A 12,027-nucleotide genomic window follows, 5' to 3' on the forward strand; every position below is an offset into this window, starting at 1 on the left:
AGCTCACGGTCAATGTCCTAGTGCAGTTTTCCTGTGTCCTGTGTGGAGAGGTGCCCTTGAACCAGCTCGATCGCAGTGGGGCTCAGAACCATAAAGCCCCTCACATGTTCCAATGACTCCTCCTGGGCAGGGGCAGGCCTCCCTTCCTTCAGCTGCAGGTGAACTATTCCCCAGGGTCAGCCCGAGAGTCAGGCTCAAGGGTGTCTGAATGTCAGGTCCCACCCCCCTTCTGATCACACCCAAGGCAACTGCCGGCACTTGGGAGATGAGCAGAGCTGATGCTGTTCTCTACAGGCTAAACCCAAGTTTTGGGCACAAAGAAAGGGAAGCAGGCTTGTATGCCCCACTGGGCAACTTCAGGCAAACCCTTCACTCCTCATGTATTGTCATTCACTCCAGGGATAAATTTTATTGAGACCACTGTGTCCAGCCCCTGGAGACATGCGGTAAACAGGTAGGCCTGGTCCCTTCCTCCATGGTGTGGAAGCCTCATCTGTCTTTGGCTCCCTACATCTGTAATCTGAAAATCGGGGTGCCTGCTGTGCAGCGTTGTCATGAGAATTAGGAGGTAACATGTGTGAATGTGCCTTATGAACTTCAGATGTCCACAGATGTTCATGGAGGTTCATCCGCAAGAGCCCAAAACTGGAAACAACCCAAATGTCCATCAACAAATAAATGGGTAAAAACAAACTGTGTTAGCAACTATTTCTTTACATCTCTATAACAGAATACTACTCAGCAATAAAAAGAAACATGATTAATGCCCACAGCATGGATGAATCTCATAGTAATTATGCTGAGTGAAAGAAGTCAGAAAAAAACATTTGTGTGATTCTGTTTACATAAAATTCCAGGGGAAACGCAAGCTAATCTAGTGCGACAGAAAACAAACCAGGGGTGTCTGGGGGTGGGGGTGGAGTGGGAGGGCAGGAAGATTGTAGGGTCAACAGGAAAATTTTGGAAGAGATAGGTTGTTATGGGCTGAATTGTGTCCCCACCCAAAAAATTCATACGCTGAAGTCCTAGCCCCTGGACCTCAACATGTGGCTGTACTTTGAACCCTGTTGTCAGAGCCACCCAGTCTATGGCACTTTGTTTTGGCAGCCCCAGGACACTAATACACAGACATTCTCATTGTCTGGATGGTGGTGATGGTTTTGTGGGTGTGTACATATGTCAAAACTCATCAAATTATACATTTTAAACATATACGGTATATCATATGTCACTTATACCTCAATAAAGCTGTTTTTAAAACCCACTATTAAGACACTGTTTTAGTTTAATGAATTAAGCATCCACACAGGTCCCAGGCCAACTGTTGTCTCTGGTTGTGCCCCACAGGGAGGACCCAAGGCTAGAGGCCCAAAGAGGGCCCTCGACAGAGTCACAGCCATAAGGCCTCAGGCCTTGTGCCTCCAGCCCAGTCCCAAGCCTCTCAATCTTGCCTGTACCTTTGAATCATCTGGGAAGTTTTTAAACCCCCCACACCCACCCTGCCCCTTAGATTAATTAAATGAGAATACTTGAGGGTGGGACTCAGGCATGAGTACTTTTAAAGCTCCCAGGCAATTGCAAAGTGTGTCCATGGCTAAATAGTGGCTACTTCACACCCTCCCCCAAGAAGCCTACCTTAAAGAAACAAGCTCCTTCCAGCACCTAGCTGAGCCCAGCCAGGCACAAGGATGCGCTCGCCTGCACTGATTGGAAAACCTAATTGCCTAAGGTTCTGTGCAGAGCCAGCTGAGGCTTAATCATTCCACTCACATCAAAATATTTACTCCAAATAGTCATCTCCACCTGGAAGGGGCCTGCAGGTAGCGAGGGGAGAGGGGGTGGGGGAGACCCAGAGTTCAGCACAACCTGTAAGGGAAGCAGACTGTCTGCAGAGGCTGCTGTCCCCATCGTCTAAAGCTCAACTATCCTTCCCCACCCCCCTGAGAGATTTCTTAAGTGTTTGCATTTCAGTGTTCCAAAGCTTGAGTCATCTGATTCTGCCTGGTGCAGGTGCTGGGGCTTGGGAACGTACAGTAGATGATTTGCATAAAGTGAGTGATTTGCAAGGAATGGAAAATTTGCATGCAGTAAATAGCTAAGGGGAGCATAAAACAAAAGTTCAAAAATGGCCCAAAATAACATGTTAATTTGTAGTCCTAGTGTAATCTGAATGCTGCTCTGAAAAGTGAGCATCTGCCTTCAGAAGAGAGAGAGAGAGAGAGAGAGAGAGAGAGAGAGAGAGAGAGAGAGAGAGGAGTACGCAGTTTCAGGCAATGACTATCAAAAGGTAAGAGGACTGGAGCTGGGCACATTGCTGCCGGAACAAAATCAAGACAGCTGGGGGGAGGGGGGGGCAAAAAAGAACAAAAAGAGAAAGAACTCATGGACTCTGACAACAGTGTGGTGTCCGGGGGAGGTGGAAGAGGGTATAGGGGAGATAAATGGTGATAGAAAAAAATAAAGAAAAAGTTTTTTAAAAAGATTCTGTTAGCAGAGAAGAGTCAGAGAAAGTCCGTTGGGTAGAAAACCAATGATATCAACCAGTAGTAATAAATGTCTGTTAATGAAGAGATGAAGCAGCTATTTATGGGACCTAAGTGGTGTCTTCTCTCTCCCCCTAAGCCCAAATCCAAATATTGAGATCTTATCACTACATGACACAGATGCACAACTCAGTAAGAAGTATGAGTAAGGCAAGTTTGTAGGGCCGAGTTCCATTACTTACCCATCAGCAGCATGGGAGTCAGGAAATAGAGAAATTCAATCAGGAGAGAGTGAGAGCCTGTTCTAGCATGGAGAGTGTTGCCATTAGCCCAGATAATCATGATGATGTTGACAATTAACACTTACAGAGCATTTAATTTACTATGTGGCAAGCACTTCTTCCAGACCATCAATTTTCTATTTTAATTTTTCTAGTTGTCTTCAATTTTTCTTCTAGACGAAAGTAGATTTCCTTTCAAACTATCAAAGCAATTCTGGTCACTATAACAAGCCAATTAATACAGAGGTATATAAATTAATAGCCAACGATAGCCCTCTCCCCATCAAAATAGCCAATGTGAACAGTTTAGCAGATCGCTATGTTTCCACATATGTGAAAATATCCTCTCTGCTTTGAGGGCCATGCCTCTATAGTTGGGTTATCTTTAGTCATCTGCCAGAATCTTAGGAGAACTTCAACTTGTAGAAGACCCATCAAACACTCCAGGTACTTCTTGACTTCAACATTTGCCCACATTCCTCTTTGTCATTCCATTCCTTATTCCCACAATACCTCTTCTTTGACCACATTGAGACTGCTGGCCCACCATCAGTCAGCTGTAGGAGACGGTGTTGGCCACCGGGGCTGAGGTTTGCAGGGAGCCAGGCTCTGGGCTTCAGCAGTCACATGCCTTTCCTGAGAACATTACAGAAGCTCTGCTTCTCTGCCCCTCAAGTCATCAATTCTGATGACCCTGGCATCCAGCCCCCCCAAGTGATTTTATAGTACCTTGGAGCTTTTGTGTGCAACCAGGTTCAGTGGCAGGACCAAGGACTCCCCACCCGTTTGCTGGAAGGAATTTGCTTTACCTCTTTTTTGTGAAATTAGAGATACATTCCAAAGCTCCTGTTGAAATTGGACAACTGGGTGCAGACTGCCTGTCACTACTTGAGCCAATTAAGCAAAAACAGGTTTGAACTGTATATGAGCATTTATTCCAATAATGCCAGCAGTATGGGAGAGCAGCAGGTCATCCACAAAAATCTGCTGTACCCTCTCCCATAAGCCAGCTGCTTATATTGGATAGGACAAGCTACAGGAAATGTGGGCTGGGGAGCTGCAAAGGATGGGCGCCTTCGGGACTCCATTGTTTCAGCAACAAGGTTGTCAGTCTTTCCATGATGATAGGCAGTTCTCAATCAGGAGAATGGACCACAATCCAAGGTTAACTCCCATGTCCTGGGGTGTACAACTCCCGGCCAGAGCAGAATGTGCTTTTCTTTTTTAATCCCTACCCAAGGATATTTTTTTCCATAGCTTTTCAGAGAGAGTGGAAGGGGGAAAGGGAGGAAAAGAGAAAAGGAGAGAGACATCGATTGGTTGCCTCCTACACGCGCCCCAACCAGGGCTGGGGATCAAACCTGCAACCGAGGTATGTGCCCTTGGTCAGAATCGAACCCAGGACCCTTCAATCCACAGGCCAACGCTCTAACCACTGAGCCAAACTGGCTAGGGCCAGAATGTGCTTTCTTTAATTAGGACAAAACAATCGTGGTCAACAGAGCATGATTAATATTTCTGTCCCCAACACTGTGAAACCTGGTGGACAAAGGGTGAGCAGGAGCAGCCCTGGTGGCTCTAGTCTCCACTCTAGAGGGAATCACAGCCCTTTGGTGGATGTAACTGGTTAACAACCATGTTGAGAAAGAAGTCCTGCCCTTGGAATCTGAAGACTTGGGTTTGAGTCTTGAACATATTATATGATCCCTCTGGGTCTCGGTTTCCATAACTTGAAAATAGTAGCAGTATCTCCAGCAGCTCCTCCCTTAACTGTTTGCCACAGGGAAACGACATTGGTCAGTCCAAGGTCCAGAGTGTCCAGTATCAACCCAGTAACCTTCCACAAGCCCAATAACCTAATTGTTGAAGGACAGCTAGCACTATTCCCAGAAAACAGCAATGTGTTGTATTGAAAGCTTTTTTTTTTTTCTTTTTTAGTAGTAGTAGTTCAATTTCTATGCATTTTAGCTCTGGAGAATAATTTCACGTTTGGGAGATTCTTTTTTTTTTTTTTTTAATGCAAATTGGCTTTGATTTGGAAAGAACCGTGACAGAGCTCCGAGGTGGGGCCTCCAATCTTAATGACCACATTTGCACATCACTGGCCTCTTACTTCATTTGCTGCCTTGACCACCCTCAGAGCTTAGATGGCTCAAGACAGAATGGAAAGATGGGTGAAACGGTGGTGGTTCTTCCTTTTTAAAAAGTTTAAATATAGAAACTGCTTTGCAATAAAAGCTTCCCCATGGACTTTTGAAGTTAGACCAAGCAGGTAAAATAGATAATATTTTATCAAACTTTTTGTGCACGAAAAGAGGCCACATACTAAACCTGACAAGCTCAGGGACATCCGCCTTACAAACTCAGGGACCTGAAATAACCACAAAGGATGATCTGAAATTAAAACTTTTTAACTAAAAAACAATTTATGTCCTAGGCTAGAATCTTCTCTGACAAAAGTCAATCTTTACCTTAACTAAGTCTGTCTGTTGTCTCTTTGCATGTATAATAAGATGCCTTTGGAATGTCAAATTAATTTCCTTTTTCCAGACCCCTCAAAGCACAGGCACTGTTCTGCAGAAACCACAAATCCCCTCATTGTTATTGAGTTCATTGTTGACTGTTAACTATCCTGCACTCGCCTAAGTAAAAGAAGTGTACCTGTCTATCATCTTACTTTGCTTCCAATTCCAAAGGTTCCCCCACAATCCTGCCCTGCTTTGCTTTCACCGGCCTCCCTAATCTATCACCAATGGATTTCATGTAATCTACTTATGTCTCCTCTTTAAACAGTAATGTATAAAAATAAGGTGCAAAACTGCCATTCTCTGGAGCATTTTCTCAAGCCACTGAAACTGCTTCCTGGCAATAGTCATCAGTTTGGTTCAAATACACTCACAAAAATTCTCTACAGGTCTGAATGTTTCTTATGTTGACATTACCAAGACTGTAAAACCCTTGAGACACCTTTGAGAAGAAAATAATGGCTAGGTTTGGGGGAAAGGTCTGAGCTGGAGATAGATGTGTGAGAGCCCTCTCATCTCACCATTGGTCTTTGAGCGGCCAGTGCCCGTCCTGAGTCATCTCATTAGCATAAACCCTCCAGGCCCATCACAAATAACAAAGACACTCCTATTACTCAGGACTATCTGAGGATTCAGGGGTTACCTCCCGGGAACCAGGGCCCTAGGCCAACCACATTCTTTATTACACAGAAATAAGACAAAATCCATTGTCAAACAAAAATTTTTTAAAAAAAAATCTTCCATCAAGAACCATTGCAAGGCCCAGCTGGCATGGCTCAGTGGTTGAGCATCGACCTATAGGGTCCAGGAGATCAAGGTTCAATTCCCAGTCAGGTTGCAGGCTCGATCCCCAGTGGGGGACGTGCAGGAGACAGCCAATCAATTACTCTCTCTCATTGATGTTTCTATCTCTCTCTCCCTCTCCCTTCCTCTCTCTCTAAAATCAATAAAAACTTTTTCTTAAAAAGTACCATCATAGGTAGGCCTAGAGCATTTGAGTCAAAAACTACCAAACTCCAGGAACATGGTCTCAACTCCTTGCAGCTTCCAACAGCACAGTTTGCATCATGAGTTTAAAGAGGCCACTTAGATCTCTCAACAGTTCCCATTTCAAAGGCATTAGGCTAAGTCATTTCACTTTTCTGCAGCAGGTCGGGGGCAAACAGTAAATACGCAGTTGTGTAGGAGGGAAGAATAAAAGAAAATAATTTGCATTTGTTGTCCAATACTTTCCAATTCAATTTAATATGCCAAATTCTTATGATAATCACAGCCTATGTTACTTTAATCAAATCAGACCCTTCGAACGCTCCAACTCAAACAGGGAGGAAGTCAGGCTTCCAGAAGCAGCACGGAAAAATCACTGTATAATTGTAAATTAGAACCGTAATCAGCCCTCTGGCCCCTGGGCCTTCATCACTAGGCTGTGAACCAAGATGACTTACTGTGAGTGTATCTGCAGAAGAGCTCCAGGCACAGAACAGAGAGAAACGCCTTGTTCACAGCCCTAGTTGAAAGAATAGAGGGGAGAAATGTTCATGAAAAATGAAAAGCGGAGGCTTGTTATCCAGTAAATAGGGGCTCTGGAAGCATCAGTATTCTCTCTGCAACTGGTTTGTTTTTAAATATGAAAGTGATACATGCAAAGTAGTAAAAAAAAAAATGTTCAACAGTAAAAATGTGTAAAAGAAATTACACTTAAAATATTTAACTCTGTCAAGAAGGGCACAGACCAATGAGAATGGGTTCCAGCAACTCTACTAGGGAGGGCCTGCTCTGGACACACAACAAGAAAGTGGTTTCTCACCCCAGACTTCCTGCTGCACTCCCCAGAAGTTACCACTGTTAATTTCTTAGGACTTGGTCTAGAAATGTTTTATGCATCTACCAGCATATCTGTGTATTTACATAACCCTTTTTGTATAGATCTGTTTTTGAAAACACCATGCTGTTAATAGTGCATACTTTTTAAACAATGTACCTTAGACATCTTTCTGCATCTACACACGTAGAGCTACCTCATCTTTGTGAAGCTGGAGCAGTGCTACCCAAAAATGTGACCTGTGCACCAGTGCTGGCCCAGGAACTGACAACGCTTTTTATCCACCAGCAGACTGGTAGCCAACAGCAGACTGCCTACTTTGCGCAGCATGCAATAGCGTATGTGCACCTTAAGCTATTTAACCAATCCCCCATTGATGCGCACTCAGGTCCCTACAGGTGAGCATTCTGGTATGCACACATTTTTATGTACTTGGGTGAGTATTTCTATAGGACAGATTCCCAGGAGTGGGATCACAGGCTGTGCAATTGATGACAAAGCTGATCACGATGGTGCCAGTGGTTAGAAATGACCTCAGAGAGGACTAGCCCAACTCTTGCTAAAGTAAAACCAGAGAAAAGTAAAACCAGAAAGGTAACAGCAAGTTCCAAAGTCAAACAGGTCCATGGCAGAAGTAGCAATGGCCCCAACTCCCCTAAAACGCACTAGGTGTCAGTGGAGCAACAACCTAGACGAGAAGCCTTAGAGTCCAAGACAAGGGGATGAGTGGATACACTCACCCCACTGAGTGAGTCTATCATCAATGTCAGTATAACTTGGAACAATTAGGGGTATCTCAGGGGTACCCTGGGGCATGGTCTGCAGGAAATCAAGTTGTTTTTCCATGGGTATTGCTAGGCTTCTTAGGAAGACCAGTGAAGGAGACTGAGGAGTACACTGCTTGGGCCTGATCCAAGCCATCCCACAGAGGAAGGAAGGAAAAGGTTGCATTAGACCAGGATATCCTAATAAGGCAGATAATTCACCTGGAATTAAGAAGAGTTAAATGATAGTGGGCTCTGATCAGAGTAAGGAAAAGAAAGTGAAAATGAATTAGAGGCAAATGAAGGATTAAAAGGGCAGGGAACAGAGCTGAGTAAGACAAGACAGAGGCAGAGGTTCAGCAGAGGCTAGAGGAAGTGACGGGAGTTAGGAGAGAGAGCAGTGAGTCTCCGAAGCCAGGAAAAGAAAGTTCCAAGAAGGAATAAGTAGACAGCAGCATCAAATGCTACAGAGGGCTCAAACGAGAAGATGACTGTAAAACATCCTTTGGCCCAGGCGAGGAGCTCAGTGGGTTAGAGCGTCATCCCGATACACCAAGGTTGCAGGTTCGATCCCCAGTCAGGGCAAATACAAGAATCAACCAATGAATTCACAAAAAAGTGGAACAACATATCGGTCTCTCTCTCTCTCTCTCTTTCTCTCTCTCTCTCTCTCTTCCCCCTTCCTCTCTCGTTCTAAAAATAAATAAAATATCCTTTGGACGTGGGAGCATGGGAAGCCACTGGTGGCCTTGCTGAGTCACTTCAGTAAAGCAGTGAGAGCAGAATCCAGATTGCAGCGGCTGAGGAGGAAATGAGAAGTGAGAAAATGGAGCCATTGAGTAGAAAGGATTATTAGGCAGACTGGTTGAGCAGGAGAGAGAAAGGGAGGTGGCAGCTGGGGTTTCGGAGAAGCGCGTCCTAGATCTTCACTGAAATTCAGCATGCACAGGCAGTTCACTTGCTCTCAAGGCCAGAAGTAGCTGGAGAAAGAAAGGGGGGGTCACACCAGCCTCTGCTGAATCATGGATCCTGGGGATTTGTATAAATTATCTGTAGTAACGGAACTCTGTGCCCATACTGTTTGCAAGGTGTTTGCATGGGGAATGATAATAACAATGGCCACCGTTTACTGAGAGCTTATTTATGCAGAGCTAAGAGCTTTACATAAATTGTCTCCTCTAATCCTCACAACAGTTCTGTAAGGTAGGCCTTCTTATTATCTTCTGTTTGAAAATGATGCAACCTGAGACCGAGAGCTTAATTAGCCTGTTACAGGTCAGCCAGCCAAGAAATGGCAACATCGGGGTTCAAACCAGACTCACCCTCCTCTAATGCTGGTCCTTCTAGCTGTTAAGCCAGGGTCTCTCTAGCTGGACTTTGTGAATTGCAGGCCTCAGGATCGCCTGGGCAGCATTTGAAAAATGCAAATCCCCAAAAGATTTACTAACTCTGAATCTATGAAAGTAGACCCCAGACCTGTACCTCTATCAAGCTCCACCAATGATTCCTATCCTCACAGAAGTCTTCTTATGTGAATTATTTACCTCCTTACCCCCGTTTGAGCTGCCTGTAGTTAGTCTTCACCCACAATGGAGCCTGCACTGCTTGTTTGAGATAAAGTAGCGTCTCGGGCCCTAACCTGGACCTGTTGAATGAGGATTTCCAGCAGTAGGCTTGGCAAGCTGGACACTGAGCAAGTCCCCCAGGCAATTCTTATCTTCGGAGAAGACTGAAAAACACGGTTCTGTGATTCCCAGCTGAAAGTATCCTTAGCTCCACCCTGGGCTAATGTGGGTTCTAACTCTCAATCATTTCTCATCTGTAAAATGGGTATAAATATGCCTGCCTGGTTGAGCCATCGTGAAGATTAGTACTGTAACAATTAAGATTAGATTTGCCTGTTTATAACAAAAACAAAGTAACAAAGGCTTAAACAAAAGGGTTTATTTTTCTCTCGATTAAAGTATGCAGCTAGGTAATCCAGAGCTGGTATGAGGTCCCTAACCATTAGGAGCTTAGACCCTTGCAATCTGTCTGTCTGAGGCTGCAGTCATTTTGCCTATTGTCCCTCATAAGGGAGGGGGAAGGAATGACCCTTGCGGCTGAGTCAGATGCCCTTAAGGAGCGAGCATTCCTGGTAGGTCCTCATTTATACTGCACGACCAGAACTCACAAGGCAGGCCGAGACTAAAATTTTTCAGTTCAGCATCAGGCCTTTGCCAGTCCAAATAAAGGAGGCCTCTGTTATGTAACAAGACAGGAGAATAAATACTGGTGTGGCAGCCACAAAAATGTGCTTCTGCAGCCTCCTACTGCAGGGAGCTGAGGCCCCTAGCTGTTGTCCTTTGAAGTCCATTGGCCACACCTCCCATGGGCTATGACTGAGTGTGGTGGGGTACCAAGTCAGACCCAGTCCTGAGAGACAAGGGACTTCTTTGTTGGCTAACTTTGGCTCAAGGATTCCCTGACAAAGCTGAACCTTTGTTAGACTGAATCCTCCTTAAACTGCCAGGCCATCTGGGACACTTGCACCCAACCTCTCCCTCTCTCCTTCACTTGGGAGTCTGATGGCCCTCCTGGCTTTCTCTGGCTCCTTCCCTTCTTTAGCTCCCTCCCTATTTCCTTTCCCACTGGTACTTCCCCAGTAAAATCCTTGCACATTTTATCCCATCTTAGTATCTGCTTCTCGAAGGACCTAACCTAACAAACTTGGCAAGGCAAGGCAATCTCTAGCACAGACTCAATACCCCATGTAACATTCGCATAACTCAGGGATGGGCGTGTGGCAGGCACTCCATAAACAGCAGCTGTGTGGTGGAGGGGGAGGGAGAGTGTGAGGGGGAGGGGGGGTAGGAGGGAGTGAAGAGCCAGCCACGCAGAGAGGAGTGTTCAAAGATGGACTGGACACGGGGTCTGAGGCAAACCACTCTGTTTGGTTCTCCTTCACCCTCAGACTATTTCTATTACAGTAAAATCTAGTTAAAATCAGCACCAAAGTCAGTATGAATGGGGGAAAATAGACTAGTTGTCATCACAGGGAAATAGAACTGTCATTACTTAGCATCAGCCATTTCAAGTCATTTTCCAACAAAAAGAGAGGGGGAAAAAATAAAGAAATAGGGCAAGCCTGAGACAAAATTGCACAAAATAAACCCAATGTTCTGAACAACTCTGGTTCTTAGAGTGTAGAAAACAGTCACTGGAAATTACTTCTCATGATGACCTAAGAATACTATTCCCGTGAGAAAGGTTTCAGAATGGGTGTTAAACCACATGCAAATCTCTAAAAAAACAACGAAAAGAATTCCAAGGAGAAAACACAGAGTGAGGGAAGGCATGGTGGCGAAAGGCGGATGTGATCTGCATGATGCAAAAGTTCCATGGAGCTTAACCAACATTATGTACTTGGTACATGATAGGAGCTACTGAATAATGGTTATCCAGGTAACGGAATGGCTCTCTCAAGGTTGTACTTCACCATTCATTCATTCATTCATTCATTCATTCGTTCATTAAAGATTTGTAGAAAGCCTACTATGTATCAGGCCCTGTGCTAGGCCCTGAGGGTACCACAGTGAAGAAGACCGCTGAGGTCCTTGCCCTCACCATGCTTCTGCAAAGAAATCTCCTTTGCAGACATCATATGTGGGCCCCTCTACCTCTGTTTTCCCACAGACACAGCCTGAATTGGCACCCTCGTCTATCAGACTTAAAGCCCAAACATTGCTTCTGAAATATTTTCTTGGCCTCTAAAGCCAAATTGATTCACCATGTAAATTTATCCTTGATGCAACCTTGGGTTTCCATGGGCCTCTGTATTCGTTATCTATTGCTGCATAACAAATTACCCCCAAAGCTTAGCAGCTTAAGCTAACTAACGTTTATTATCTCACCAGAGCTAAGGAGTGACTTGGCTAGATGGTCTAGCCCAGGGTCTCTCAGGTGTCAGTCAAGGTGTCAGTTGGGGCTACAGTTACCTAAAGGCTTGACTGGGCTGGAGGATCTGCTTCTAAGGTGGCTTCTGAGGTGGTTGTTGCCAGGAGGCCTCAGTTCTATGCCACATGGGTCTCTCCATCATTGCTCCTCCTCTGACATCGCAGCTCACTTTCCCCAGAGCAAACGATCTGACAGACAGAAATAGAGAGACCAAGA

The sequence above is a fragment of the Miniopterus natalensis genome, chromosome 7 (assembly GCF_054644295.1).
Source record: "Miniopterus natalensis isolate mMinNat1 chromosome 7, mMinNat1.hap1, whole genome shotgun sequence".
NCBI lineage: Eukaryota > Metazoa > Chordata > Mammalia > Chiroptera > Miniopteridae > Miniopterus > Miniopterus natalensis.